Genomic DNA, 15,522 nt, shown 5'->3' with positions numbered 1-15,522 from the left:
AAGAACCAAGTATGGCATGCCTCATTGATTCCTACATTGCCCTACCCTCCACATTTCTCTGATGAAAATAGGGATACCCTATTCTCCATCAGGGAGCTTCTTCTGCGTTTGATCTCACTGCACACATAGACATCATATACACATCAACACTGATCACCTTGAGCCAATGACAACCTCTCAACCTCACCTACCTCACAGGGTTGTTGTAAGGAAAAAAATGTTCAAGAGAAGGGATCATGTATTACACCTTCAACAGATAAATGGAATGAAATAAGAGTTTAGCTGTAAGCTGACTTGAGTCACTGTCAGAGAAAACGGCAGGATGTGATGATGATGATGATTAATGGAAACTGTGAGAAGGACCAATAACATATCAAAAAGTAAATCTTATTGAACTCAGTTGGACTTAGTTCTGAGTAAAAATGCTCAGGATTGCAGTGTAAGGTTGCACAGTTACCTGGGAGTAAGCTCCATGGAATCCAGTGGGACTTACTTCTGAGTAGACATGTAAAGGCTTGCAGTGTAAGACTCCATTTACAACAAAGGAATCGATGCTCCCTGTGTTTCTTAGGAAATGGCTGGCTGCTGAAACATTGCAATTAAAGAATTTAAAACGGACTGGTGAGCTTTTCCTGTCAAAATTATAGGAAGGACGTCCTATGCCAGGGTGACTGTTTCCTTCATTTGGTGCAGGTATTTTATTTTCAGGTTAAACGGACTCTGTTTTTGCACCCTCACCCCTTTTAATTATTCTCCAAGACATGGAGGTGAGGAAAAAGGAAAACTAGGAATCATAATCAGAAAGCAGGATGGCTTCTGGAATTCCGGGACTGTTCCTGGAAAATTGGGACACTTGGGGGGGTCTGCATTGCAGGGAGTTGGACTAGATGACCCTTGGGATCCCTTCAAACTCAATAATCCAGTGGTTCTCAAAGGGAGAATGGCAGGAGAGGATGGCAAGTGTGGTGGGAAGGTTCAAGGACAATCCAAGAAACAGTTAAACATTTCAGGATAGTATAGTATAGTATAAAATATTTTTATCTGCCGCATATGGGTGATAAAATGAGCTTGCTTGCCTCGAATTAAACCTAATATAAATGAGATCACCCCGCAAAAGCAAGTTCACAAGCTTCACTGAGTTTGTATAATACCTAAGAGGCTCGATTACAGTTATATTTTGGGAGTGATTCATGTTCTTATGTAGCTGCGTTGTTTTCTGCTTTCTGGCTGTCCCATGATCATGTTCTAAAGTTGTTGTGCTCTGAGTTATAAATCAAGCCCTGTTCGAAGTCACTTCCTTTTGCTTTCCGATGTATTTCTTTGCAATATTGGCAAATCTGGCGCGGCGCGAGCGAGCAACTTTTTCTTCCGAAAGCGAGGACCAGAGCGACCAGTCCGCGCGCAGAGTTGCTCTTCTGCGCGTGCTCGCGGCGGCGGCCGCGCGCCTGGCGTGACGCAGCAGCAGCCCCGCCCTCCTGGGCGGTCGGGTGACTTCGCGGCGGCGCGCACAGGCTCTGCGGCTCTAGAGGCGCTGCTGCCCATCGCGCGCCCACTTGCCGTCGAGCGAAGCAGCAGCAGCAGCAGCAGCATCCGGAGGCGGCGGCGGCGGACGAGCCTTTGCGCGGGGCAGGTATGGCGTCGGCGGCGTCGGAGAGGCGCGGGGGACCCGGCCACGGGCGCGGCTGGCTGCTCTGCTCGGGGCGCGGCTCTTGGAGACCCTCGGCGTCGCTGGCCCTCGGGCTCCCCGGGCGGGCGCTGGGGGCGGCGGCGGAGCCTCCTCGAGGGCATCCGCGCTCCGCCAAGCCGAGGGTTGGAGGGGGCTGGCGGGCGCCGGGCGAGCCCTGCTCCGGGGCGCCTTTTCGGGAAGGTGGGCGGGTTTGGGGTGGCGCGCCTTGGCGCAGGCCCGCGACGGGGAGGCGGACGCCGCCCCCAGACGCGCCTCTCGCTCGGTTTCCCGGCAGGTGCATCTCCTCCGGGCTGCTCCGGGCTCGGGGTCTCTTGGGCTCAGCCGGGCGATCCTAGCCCGCCCCCGCCTTTGTTCCCTAGGGGCTTAGGAGACGCTGGGAAAGGGGGGGGCGAGGTTATTCAAAGCAGGCTGGCAGGGGGGTCCCAGAAATGCAGCTCTTAGCCAGTGCTCGCCTTAAGCTGGGGGTTTTTTAAAAGGGACGGGTGGGGAGAAAATATATCCCCACAATACAGCTCTGCTATGAAGCTCCCTGGGTCATCTTGGCTTGGTCAAGCCCTCTCAGTCCTGTATGGGAGTTTGGGCCGAGAGGAGGAGGAGGACTTGGAAACCTATATGTTGCCCTGAGGTCTCTGGGTTGGAAAAAATGCATACAGTTTTATTCAAACTAGACATCTGACTGCAGCATATTAATTGGTGTCTTGCTAACTTGGCAGTAGTAGGACGGTTTTTTTGTAGCAATAAATTAACATTTCAAGAATGTCTTAGAATCTACTGTGGGAAAGTCCATGCTGATCCAGATTCATTATCATGATTATATGACCTGTCTGAAAGTATGAAGCTTGTTGCAAACATGTAGCCCACAGAATAGAGGCAGGTCCTTGTATTAAAGGCCATTTTGCATTTGCTCCTCTGTCTCCATTCCTTTTCCGGTATTGGGCTGTAGTTTGTTTATTTTTCCTCCCCACATGCTCTTGAAATTTATTTTATTTTGTTTACATCCCACCTTTCTTCTGATGAGCTGAAGTGCATAGTTCTCCCTCACCCCATTTTATCCTTGCATCAACCCTCTGAGGGAGGTTAGGCTGAGAGTGGTCACCCAGTGTGGATTCAGAGCCTGGTCTCCCAGGCCCTAGGCTAGCACTCTCACCACAGCAACACGCTGGCTCTCATTAGGCAGTTTCACATTAGCTTTGACATCACATACAGTTTCTGATTGATCAAGATTGTCTGACACCTTCTTTCCCATTAACTCCTGAGTAAAGTTTCACTTCCTGAATTTTCACCTCGTATGCAAAGGAAAACAATACCCTGCATACGTCATGGGCCATGTGGAAGATGCTCACTAGTTAAATAGAGTGTTTTAGCTGCTTCCATGATTTGCAGTAATTGTGTGAGTAATCGATGAGTGCTCCAGTCCTGCCTCTCTTAACCCAGTTAAAGGTTTTTGTAGGCAGCTGCACTGAAACTTTTCCACTGTAATTGAGTCGAGATGCACATTGCTGGTTTGCATTATCACATGCCACAGTTGTCACACTGTGAACCTTCCCCTTCTGAAGGGGCAGAGTGCTTCCTCTTCCCTTCCTTCCAGTTTCTCCAGTTCATTTCAAAAAGTTTTTGCAGGAGACATTACTTATTTCCAACATTTATTGCCGTTTTGCTTTCTGTCTTGCTTTTTAGCCGTTTCGCTTTCTGTCTGGTTCACAGTAAGATAAAACAATCAAATTACAGCAGTTAAATAACACATTTAAAACCACATGGAATATGAAATAAGGCCATGGATAAAAATAGTAAATTCAGCAGTATATAAAATAGAACAGTATAAAACAGCAGGAGCAAAATAAAGCAGACCTACTATCCATGACAAATAGAAAGGTGTTCACTTGGTGTTTATGCAGTGGCTGCTGGTGCAATTGAGATATGTGGGGTTTTTTCCACCTTGGGCACCAAAATGTGCCCTGGTGACTTTCAGGATTGGAGCAGAAGTTTATGAAAACAATATAAGTGCAGTATGGCTAGAGCCCTAGTTGGGCATTCAACCATCATGTGGGGGTGGGGAGTGTGTAGGGGCATTGAGGTAGGGAGTGTGCTAGACCTGCCTTCAAAGTCCCCTCCCACCCCACCTGGAATAGGAGGGTCTGGGGGAGGCTGCTAGGTGTGTTTAGACTGTTGCGCTGATAAGGCAGGGGGTTTGCCAGTACATGAAGACTTTTGCAAACCTTCCTGTTGAATGTGGGAAGGTCTCCTGGCACGGCTGCCCCAGCCCATGTTTCCTTTGAACTGCCTGAAGAAGGCTTGGTTGTTCCGTAGTTTTATTTGGGTCCTCTTTCAGCTTACTCTTCAGAATCTCCTTAGCAATATGCTTATCTGCAGGTTGATAGCTGCTGAAATGACACAGAACCAAGTCTGATCAGATTACCACTGTAAGCAAGTGAGGTCATCTTATTTTCAGGAGAATTCTGAATGACTAAGAAGTTTCCTGTTGTGCACAAAACTAAAGATTGAGGCCCAGCGTGGAGGCAGTATGAAATGCTTCCTGGAAAAGTGCAAAGGATACTTGAGTTTGGAAAGTTCAGCCTCGGGAAATACTGTAAGAAGAAAAAGAATCTTGGGTGACTTGAAAAAGGAAAATGGCTGAGTGTTCATGATGGATATAGTTCTGTCTTCATGGCATAAGACTTCACATATTAATGTGTGTGCAGGGATTGAATGATGCTGCCAGCTACTTAACATAATTTTTAACACTAATGTTATTTGTGACTCTTGACTCTAATGGGCTTGAACAAATGACTTAGAACTTGCTTACTGTAACCTGAATTCCATAGGCCTTGTGGAACCCGTCCAGAGGCACAGCCCATCTAGTCCAGCAGTGCTGGGGGTATTACCTGGTAATGTGGGGAATAGGGCTGGGCAACGTCAGCTTTTCAACATTGCAATGTATCACAAGCCCAACATCGTGATCTGGCAGTAATACACTGCAGTGTTGAAACGGAAAGTGGAACAAGCTGTATTGGCCATGAGCTGAGGTCAGCACAGCTTCTTCCTCCCACAGGATGCTGGGGTCAGAGGGAGCCAGCCGGGCTGTGGTAGCCAAGTGCAGAGTCTGTCAGGCTCTGTTTGCAAGGATGCCGCCCAACACACTCCCATGCCAAGGTGGTGGCGGATGAGACAAGCGCATGTGGGCTTGCCTCAGCCGCCACTGCCTTGGCACAGATGGGGGGAAAGTCTAACTGAGCCCCCCCATCTCTGCTTTGCTTGAGCTGGAGGTGAGGGGCTCTGCTAGACTTCTCCATTGAGGGGCAGGCAGCTGTGCACCTCTCAACAGAGGAATTTAAATGAGCTGCCTGCCCTGCCCGGCCGTTGTAGCTTGTTCCTCCCTCGCTGGTAGGAGGGCCAGAGTGAGGTGTCCGTTTCACCCGGTGGTATATTGCAAGCGAAACCGCCATTGCTCTTGAGTCCCTCTGCCTCTAACACCTGGCTGCAGCTTATTTCTGCTTTGGTGTGCTGGGCACTGGTGGCAGAAGGACAGTAGCAATGGCAGCACTTGCAATGTACTGCTGGGTGAAACTGCCATTGCGGTCTGGCCCTCGTACCAATGAACAGTACTGATACATCGCCCAGGCCTAGTTGTGAAGAGTGGTTTCAACCAAGCCTAGGCTGAGGTTTCAGATCCTGGATTATTCTTACTAATCAGAGTTTAAACAAACCATAGTTCCTAAATTCAGACATCAACTGGGAACTGTTGTTGGCTACATTCCTTCATGGATAACCTTCCAGGGACCTCCTGATGCTTGTTGTTGTTGTTTAGTCGTTTAGTCGTGTCCGACTCTTCGTGACCCCATGGACCAGAGCACGCCAGGCACTTCTGTCTTCCACTGCCTCCCGCAGTTTGGTCAGACTCATGTTTGTAGCTTCGAAGACACTATCCAACCATCTCGTCCTCTGTCGTCCCCTTCTCCTTGTGCCCTCCATCTTTCCCAACATCAGGGTCTTTTCCAGGGAGTCTTCACTTCTCATGAGGTGGCCAAAGTACTGGAGCCTCAGCTTCATGATCTGTCCTTCCAGTGAGCACTCAGGGCTGATTTCCTTAAGAATGGATAGGTTTGATCTTCTTGCAGTCCATGGGACTCTCAAGAGTCTCCTCCAGCACCATAATTCAAAAGCATCAATTCTTCGGCGATCAGCCTTCTTTATGGTCCAGCTCTCACTTCCATACATCACTACTGGGAAAACCATAGCTTTTACTATACGGACCTTTGTTGGCAAGGTGATGTCTCTACTTTTTAAGATGCTGTCTAGGTTTGTCATTGCTTTCCTCCCAAGAAGCAGACGTCTCTTAATTTCGTGGCTGCTGTCACCATCTGCAGTGATCATGGAGCCCAAGAAAATAAAATCTCTCACTGCCTCCATTTCTTCCCCTTCTATTTGCCAGGAGGTGATGGGACCAGTGGCCATGATCTTCGTTTTTTTGATGTTGAGCTTCAGACCATATTTTGCGCTCTCCTCTTCACCCTCAATAAAAGGTTCTTTAATTCCTCCTCACTTTCTGCCATCAAGGTTGTGTCATCTGCATATCTGAGGTTGTTGATATTTCTTCCGGCGATCTTAATTCCGGCTTGGGATTCATCCAGCCCAGCCTTTCGCATGATGAATTCTGCATATAAGTTAAATAAGCAGGGAGACAAAATACAGCCTTGTCGTACACCTTTCCCAATTTTGAACCAATCCATTGTTCCATATCCAGTTCTAACTGTAGCTTCTTGTCCCACCTAGAGATTTCTCAGGAGACAGATGAGGTGATCAGGCACTCCCATTTCTTTAAGAACTTGCCATAGTTTGCTGTGGTCGACACAGTCAAAGGCTTTTGCATAGTCAATGAAGCAGAAGTAGATGTCTTTCTGGAACTCTCTAGCTTTCTCCATAATCCAGCGCATGTTTGCAATTTGGTCTCTGGTTCCTCTGCCTCTTCGAAATCCAGCTTGCACTTCTGGGAGTTCTCAGTCCACATACTGCTTGAGCCTTCCTTGTAGAATTTTAAGCATAACCTTGCTAGCATGTGAAATGAGTGCAATTGTGCGGTAGTTGGAGCATTCTTTAGCACTGCCCTTCTTTGGGATTGGGATGTAGACTGATCTTCTCCAGTCCTCTGGCCACTGCTGAGTTTTCCAAACTTGCTGGCATATTGAGTGTAGCACCTCCTGATGCTAGGGAAGATCAAATGTGAAAGCGACTTCAGCAATGGATGCTGCTCTTACTGTTGTACAGTAGGCTACACTGGGAATTGATATCTGCCTCTCTGTCCAGGCAAGCAAGCAGGCAGTATCACAGTGCAATGGCCTGTTTTAGCCCTGCAAAAGCACTCAGGCAGGTCTGGTGAGGGGCATGGCCTGGTGTGGGTCCGGCGGGCTAGTAGCCATGCTTAAGCTATGCACTGAAGGTTCCCATCCCTGGTCTAGGCATGTAATAAATGGCAGTGAATTGGAGAGTCCTGTGTTGTGGTTTCCCCTTAGCTCTGGGATAGACTCACTGCCTCTTTTCTCCTTAGAGCCTTTGTGAGGTTGGCTTCCCAACCAAGTTGACTTTTCCTCACAGCCGTTGATGTGTAACGGATGCCACAGGGGGATTAGGGTTGCACAGTGGTCAAAGGCCTGCAAACAGGTGGCCATCCAGAGCTAGCCCCAGTGCTTCCCCAGCAAGGTAACTGAGGACATTTTGGGCTTCCGCTCCCATCGTTGCTTACCACTGACCATGCTGCCTGTGACTGGTGGGAGTGGTACTCCAGAACATCTGGTGGACACCAGGCTGATCTCCGGTGGGATAGGGATAGAGGTGAAAGCTATTTCCTGGTTCTGCTGAATTTCTTGGCCACTTTCGATACCGTCAATGATGGTATCCTTCTGGACTGTCTAGGAGAGCTGGGAGTTGGGGGCACTGTTATACAGTGGTTCCGCTCGTTCCTCCTGCGTCGTGCCCCAAAAGTAGTGGTGGGGGATGAGTGCTTAGACCCCTGGGTGCTCACTTGTGGGGTGCCTATGGGCTTCATCCTCTACCTCTTCATATAGATGCTTTTTAACACCTATATGAAACCTCTAGGAGAGATCATCAGGGAGGCTGGGTTTTCACCAATATGCAGATGATACCCAGCTCTTCCTATCATTTAAATCAGAACCAGGAAGGCAGCAAATGTGGGTGTCTGGATACTTTTTTGGGGGGTAGATGGTGGTCAACAGATTGAGGTTGAATCCCGACAAGACAGAAGTACAGTTTCTGGAGGACAGGGCATTATGGAATCGCAGCTGTCCATAGTGTCAGTAGGGGAGTCCTTAACTTATGACACACCCAACTCAAATCCCTCCCTCCCTCCAGAATATTCTGTTTAAACTCTTACAGGCCTGAACAGGTCAATTTCCTCTCTCTCCTCTGACCCTCATTTTCCTTGGGGGCTTTTTTTTCAAGCGACCTCTTCAGCTCCATGTCTCCATTGCCCAAGTTCTCAATCTTTTCAACTCCTTTCTCTTCCCCCACACCATAGAGATAGGAAACGCCTATAGAAAACATTAGACAAATCTAGGATTTTAGTTCTCCCATGACTGGGTAGCAGCAAGTCTCTTCCCTGCCTCCCTGAACACATAGATCGCAGCAGCGACGGTTGCTCCTATCTCTGACATCCCCTTGTATTAGGTAAGCCCTCAAGACTTTTCCTGTTGCACATTGACTCTGAAGTAACACGTCAGTGTGTGTAGCATTGTAGCCATTCCTCCTCTTTTTCTCCCAGTTTAGTTTCTGGCTGTCTTACACCTCTCTTGCTTCCTTTCCCATATTTTGTGCTTCTCCTCTCTTGCCTCATTTCCATTCCTTCCCCTCCCACAGCCTGACCTTACGCATTGCTACTTGGAAGCAAGTCCTAGTAGGTGGGACTGGTACTCAAATAAGTCTGCATGGTAGCAGTGTGGGGACTGGGGGGGCGGGGAGTTCATACTTAATTTTATATTGATTGTGATTATCTTTCCACTTTGTCCTTTCACGGGGCTGCCTCTCCAATTTTCTGCTGTTAGAGCAGTGCTCTTGTCTTCCCTACAGAATAATAACAGGCACCTGGGATTCCTTGTGTTGTAGTTACCAAATGCCAAGAGAAAGGCACTCTGCATGTGCTTGGGTATAAACATGACCTGGATGCCTCCCTCTTTTCCACTAATACTAGCAGGTGGTTAAAGGGAGCTAACAGGACACCATGCCTTGGAAGCTCAAGAGGAAAACTGAGCAGAAATTCATATTTTCTAATGGGAATGGGGAATGCTTGCCGTTGATAACAAATGGTGTGGGAAAGACAACCTATCGCTGTTTAGAGGCACCACTTTTATTTTCATTCCAGCCTTTCTCAACCTGTGGGTCCCCAGATGTTGTTGGACTACAACTCCCATCATCCCTGAGCTCTGGCCTTGCTAGCTAGGCGTGATGGGAGTTGTAGTTCAGCAACATCTGGGGACCCACAGGTTGAGAAAGGCTGGAACTTTAGGCCATGCTCATTGAGAATACCAGACACACCTGAGAAGGCAGCAGCAAGACATAGCACAGCAGGCACCAAAAATAATTGCTGGCAACCAAGCCTAGTCACAGTTTGTCCAACTCTGTTTCTGCCAGGGGTTAGCAACTGGTCCAAATCAGGCCCTCAGAGGGGTTCTTCCTAGCACCACCCCCCAACTAATGATGAAATGTGGATGGATGGGGGAAATGGCACAGATGGAGCACAGCTGTGGATCTTGCCAGCTGGGAAATCTCACTGTGGTCACCTGCCTGTGGAATGTCCTCTTGGAGGTTCTCCTTATTGAGTTCTCAATAGCATCCTAAAACGCAGATCTTCACACAGATTTTGGGTTTGTTTTTTTAAAGATAAAGTGCCTAGGATCTTAACCAGTGAAGGATGGTTTGAATATAATAAAGTATTGCTCTGGCAAAACTAGTTTTTTAGGTGAGGCAATACCTGGATCCTGCTGTTGTATAAAGCAGGGTGATTTAGTTTCAGTTCAAATTAAATGGGGCAGGCAAAGCTGGGATCCAGTGGCTGCTGAATTAAGTGGCAGCATCTTTCCACAGCACTAACGTCAGTAACAAAAATTCCTATGAGGTTATTAGGGAAGGTATGGCTTGTGGAGAGCACTTCTTCCTGGAATGCGTTTTGGTCAATGGAGATGCTACTCCCATAAGTTGCTAAGTATAATATGTGTGTAGGAGTCAGTGGTTGCGCTTAAGCTACTCAATTGCAACACGTTTTAAGGAAATAAAACACGGAGAGATAAAAGTAACTCGGCACGCCATAACTATACCGTACAAGCATTTCTGTTCTTCAGCTTTTAATTTGATAAGGAAGGGAGGTAGAAATTTTACGTATGTGTAGAGAGCAGCCCTGATAATGGGCCATTCACAAAGCAGCAAATGGTCTGTACGTTTTATGAAGTGCTTGGCAGTGTTCACAGCAGGGTGGATAAAAATCAATGATTTTAAAATATATATATTAAAAAATCAGATTTTTAAAATTTATATTGGATTTTTACAATAAAATGCTTTTGGAGGAAAAATCTTTCAAAAGATAGTTTTCTATTTAAGTTACATTATAGTCCAAAGGCTATTCATCAGGAAATAAGGATTTGTTTTAAGTTTTTCATGTATGCTAAAACACAGTCTTAATGTTTTTTTTAAAACCCGTTTAACCACATCAGTTAACAAACATGGATGCATATGCTATAATGTTATTGTTTTAGTTAAATAAATTGATTAAATTGTTTTTAAGGAAATGATTATTTTTCTCTTTCCAATAAAGTACAGCAGAAACAGTTAACTTTTTAAACCTCACAATAATTTCATAATTACCTGTCTGTGTATTTCTAACAGTATAACCAAATCTGTAATTTTTGATATAACTGTAAAAACTACTTTGAAAATTTATTATTCCTGAAATTTTATTATTCCAAAAATAAACCTTCATCTGGTTGTATATTAAGATTATACCAGAAAGAATGAGTCTTTCTGTAAAAAAAAATTATTTAAATCAAGTCTTACTGACTAGCAATTTAAATTGTGATTTAAATCGTGATTTAATTGGATTTGATTTAAATCTGCAGATGATTGATGTTTTCTAAAATGCAGCACTCCATCCTTGTGTTTGTGGCTGGCCACATACTCTGTTTCTTCCTGTGCCTTTTACTGCAGCTTGATCCCTATAGCTGACCATTAATGTTTCTGGAAGAGGGTCAAAATTTGTTTTTGCCGGGAACTCATTCTTCCTCTCAAACTACTTCCCATTTAGCCACTCCCTTATTCAATGAGGACCATTTTAAAAGCTTGACTAGAGGCTTCAAAAACCAAAAGCTGTATTCCTGGTCTTGTATCTGCCGGCAGTTCTCATGGTGTTGGACATATATTAGTTGCTGAAATTTCTTGAAGAAAATGTGCAATGCCTGAAGGACCGCCTACCTACCTGGACCTTGCGGTCATCTGAGGCCCTTCTTCCTGTGCCTTCTCCACGAGAGGCCCTGAGGGTGGCAACATGAGAACGGGCCTTTTCTGTGGTGGCTCCCCATGTGTAGAATAGTCTCCCCAGGGAGGTTTGCATGGCGAAAACATTCCTCTTCAGCCAGGCCTTTGGCTGATTTGCAGTCTATGCCCTTTTAGATGTGTGGAGGAAGGGGGGTTATTGGTTGGTTTTGTTCTTGTTTTTATTATGTCTTTTGTGTTTTTATATTGTAGTTTTATGCTGTGAACTGCCCTGAAAGCTATGGGTGAAGGGCAGAATACAAAATTAATAAATAATAATGCTAATAATAAAAGTAGCTCAAGGGTGAGTTGAGAAATAAATTCCCTTGTTCACATCTCATGCCAGTACCTCACTAGAGAGCCCTCAGGCAAGAGAAGAGAAAGCTCAGCTCATGAATATAGGAAGGTCTATCTATTGTCCATCTATTGTCCAAGCTGACTCCCCGTGGGGCTCCAGGGTTTCCAGCAGGGAGCTGTCTCGGCCCCACCTGGAGATGCCGGGAATTGACCATGCTCTTGTCCCTGAACTAAGGCTACCTGCTTCCAAGCTGACAAGAGATGGAACCAGGCAGCTTCTTGCCAAGATCTCCGTCTCCCTGTAACAGCCATGTAACATGGCCTGTGTAGCTTTCCTGCCCCAGCCAGTGAGATAGAGTGGAGAAATGGCCAAAATGCGCAACACACAACACCTTCTCACAGGTTTGCAGTCTTCCTCAACATGGATGGGAGGAGGGGGAAATGCCACACTGGGATGAGCTCCTGTTGATGGTTAATCAATCAATCAACTTCAGTCTACTTGAACGCTCCCTGGCCTCTTGGCTACTGCAATTGTAATGTATTGGCTTGTTTTTAATAGCACGTTGAAATGTCTTGTATCAAATTGTTTCATTGTACATTGTCTTGGTATTGTTGTCATTAGGTGGTCTATCAATATTTTAAATAAATAGATAAATTTGATGCTGCAGCCCCATATAGAGTCTGTGACTAATGCTGCTCTTGGAAGTTCTTGTGAAATATTCCTGAAGAGTGTTCCTGTTTGAAAGGGGTCAGACTCAGTTATTATTTCTGTCACTTTCAGCCAGGCTACCTCTCTTGTCTATTCCTAATATTAATTTGTTACAGGGATCTCAGTACAAGTGGAGAGCAACAGCATTCCTTTAATGTTGTGCCCCTGTTTTGTTTTGTTTTTGTGTAAGCCACAACTCAGTTGCCCTGTCTGCTTTGTGGGGGATCAGGCTGTTTTTACACTGCATTGGTGTGGGATGGATTAAAGTCTCTCTGCCTGGGAGGACGGAGCCAGAATTTATTTGTAGCTGAGTGTGGCAATTGCTTCAGGTTCTGGGGCTTTTGAGAAAATCAGATTAGCAAAGTGTCACGAACACCAGCAGGAGGCATGTGGAAAAATCACCTCATACTGATGACTAGCTAAGCCAGGTTGACGTGTAAATAAGCAGAGGAACCATGGATTGCACCTTGGGGGATGACACAAGCACATCCTCTTGAGATGTTGAACTGAAGAGTGTGTAAACAAAGCCACTGAGAAGGCCTCTTTTAGCACATAGAAGTGGGAGGCCAAAGCTCACTAGTGGAGAAGGCAGAAAAGGGGGCTCTGGTGACTCTTAGACAGTGATGGGGAGGGGGCCCTGGAGAACCATTCTTCTGTCTCTGATCTTCCACTTGACCTGTACCCTCCTACAACTTGTTCTTTCAGGAGGTTGACCATGCCTTAGAAGGGGCAGTGGGCCAAGTGGCCTTTGAGACCCCTACGGTTATATCATGTCTAATAAGAAACAAAGGACCTGGAAAGCTACCTGCTCCCTTTTTTTCAATGGCAGTTACTTTTCTGGGAAGGCTGAAATGGCTCAGCGTAGTCGTGAAGCTGCCTTCTGCTAACTGTAGGGAGCCAGTCTCAGCGGCATGGGCTCCCGCTGTCCCTGTCAGCTGAGGGTGCCTGAAGACAGCGATTCCCTTAGGCTGTGTGGCCACTTTTGTGACATGCAGCAGGACAGACACGCCTGACTGCTTTGGATATAATCAGACTTAAAGATCACATAGTCACAAGAGTGACGTGGATACACAGGGCTGCAGGCTGGGTTACTAAAGGGATCTACTGCGTTCTGGGCTGATGTGGGCCTGGTATCTGTTGTTCAGAAACTGAGAGCCAACCTTGTCCTGCCTTGTCTGTCCTTGGATCATTAGCTCTCCTCAACAGCTGATTAGCATCTGGGATGGTAAACAGGTTTGTTGTGTTAAGGCTAATCAGGAACAAAACTGGTTCAAGGCAACTGTTTTATCTAGAGAGATGAAAAAAGAGGTTTTTTTTTAAAAAAAAAAACAGCAGCAACTGAGTGGTGCAGAATGGTTTGGGGGGCTGAAGATGCCTTCCTTACAGGGGTCTAGTGGCACATTTTCTAAGTGCAGGAGCACATTTTGACAGCCCTCATAGCTGGAATCCAAAATATGAAGGCAGATATGTTGATCCGCTATGTAGCTATATAATAAATACCCCCCCCCAAAAAAAGCAGCTTTACATAGCCTTTTGATCAGGGTCATCTGGTGGTAATAGAATAGTGAGTAGCAGAGGTGATCTAGTGGTCAGCCTTTGGGGAATTTGACTGGGGAGATTGGGAGGGTCCCCATCCCTGATCAGACATGTGTTGTCACTGCAGTCCTGCACATACTGTTGAGGGAGGGGGCGCCACTGAACTTAGTGGTTCTTGCTTCTGACCACATCACTTCAGCTTGTAAATATTTCAGCCAGCTGAAATGCAGCCTTTATCTTTCAAAACTAGAAGTGCAAACAATCGTTCAAAGGTTTTATCTGCTGGCGTGAAGCAGGAACCCTGCCATCAGAGAAAAGCAGCTTCTGCTTAAACATTTTCCTCCTGTGCTCATTTGCCACACAGAGAAATACTAAAAACGGCTTGCCTGCTTCTGCCTTAATAGCCTCTTGATCTTGAGGTTTGCATTGCATGCAGCACAGTCACACCCAGCCCTGGATCTCTTATCAAAGTCCAGTTCCAAATCCATGCAGCTCAGCTCGGTGTTTGCTCAAAAGCGATACCCACATAGTCCAGGCACACGGTGACCATTTGCAAGGCTGCGTTAAGAGAGTATGCAGAGCCCTTGCAAGAGCAGGGAAGAGGCAGCTTTCCAGGAGCCGCCTGGCCCCTGTGCACGATGCCATTCATCTTAGGGGAGTAGATCTGGCCGGCTAGATGGTGCCCTGGGGAGTTGCAGTCTGACAGGCATGAACCAGGACGCGCTGCACTCTCTTCTCTGCTTTATGACTTGACAGGCGAGAGGACGAGGGAGGGTCCTGGGCTGAGAATGACAGTCAGCTGAAGGCTGGATTAAGTTATAATGCTTCCCATTTTGAAACTCAAGTTTTCTGAGCAGGCAGGAATATCCTAACTTTGCTGTAATGGAAAAATGCTGGTTCATATAACAAAAGAGATGGCTTATACAACCTTGGAACATAGTCCACCAGTACTGCAGAATTTTATTGCTTAGAGACAAGACACCGATTTCTGCTTGTTTTCTGGTAGGGATGCCGTTGTGTACAATTAGTTGAAAGCATTTTATTTGTTTGTGGGCTGGTCAAGTGGGGGTGGAGGCCTGGAATGTAAATAGTGCTTGTTTGCTTACCTGCATTCCTGTTCATAAATATATTTAAAGCAATTCCCATTGATCAAAAAGCTGAGTTTAGTCCTAAACAAACATGCAAAGGATCAGAAATGTTCACAAGCAAGGGCTGTTAGCCACCAGGCAAAATAGTGTTTCTCCATGAGATGAAATGTAAATGCTTGTGCTGACAGTTTAGTTATTCATAATTTGCAAACTGAACATATTGCAGAGCTTGGAGGCTTTCAAATAGTATGCAGTCATCTTCACAGCTGTGTGGACAATCCTGGTGAGATTCAGGGTAGCATCTTCTAGATCAGGCATAGGCAAACTCGCCCTCCATATGTTTTGGGACTACAATTCCCATCATCCCTGACCACTGATTCTGTTAGCTAGGGATGATGGGAGTTGTAGTCCGAAAACATCTCGAGGGCCGAGTTTGCCTTTGCCTGTTCTGGATCCTTGCTGATCTCTGCATCCACTAGAAAAACATAAGAAGTATTTGACTTATTTATATTGGCGGGGGGGGGGGGGGCATATCTTCCCATGTCCATGATGTGTGTATGTATATTTGTATAAAGATGTATACTTGTTTATTTAATTATGTGTAGCTTTGGGTTGCTGCTTTGAAATCAAACTGGAATATTTCCTGAAAGAGTGCTAGCATTTAAAACACAGATCTA

The 15,522-nt window shown here is 46.2% G+C and overlaps 1 protein-coding gene across 1 annotated transcript in view; it reads left to right on the top strand.

Moving 5' to 3' along the window:
• Positions 1 to 1,481: 1,481 nt before the first annotated feature.
• The window catches only part of CYSTM1 (cysteine rich transmembrane module containing 1), a 32,847-nt gene continuing 18,806 nt past the window's right edge, over positions 1,482 to 15,522 (top strand). The window contains exon 1 of the mRNA XM_053397472.1: positions 1,482 to 1,630. The gene's annotated coding sequence lies outside the window, so the exon portion shown is untranslated. The remainder of the gene's footprint in view (positions 1,631 to 15,522) is intronic.

The sequence above is a fragment of the Podarcis raffonei genome, chromosome 7 (assembly GCF_027172205.1).
Source record: "Podarcis raffonei isolate rPodRaf1 chromosome 7, rPodRaf1.pri, whole genome shotgun sequence".
Taxonomy (NCBI): Eukaryota; Metazoa; Chordata; class Lepidosauria; order Squamata; family Lacertidae; genus Podarcis; species Podarcis raffonei.
This window is presented reverse-complemented; position numbering and strand designations above follow the sequence as displayed.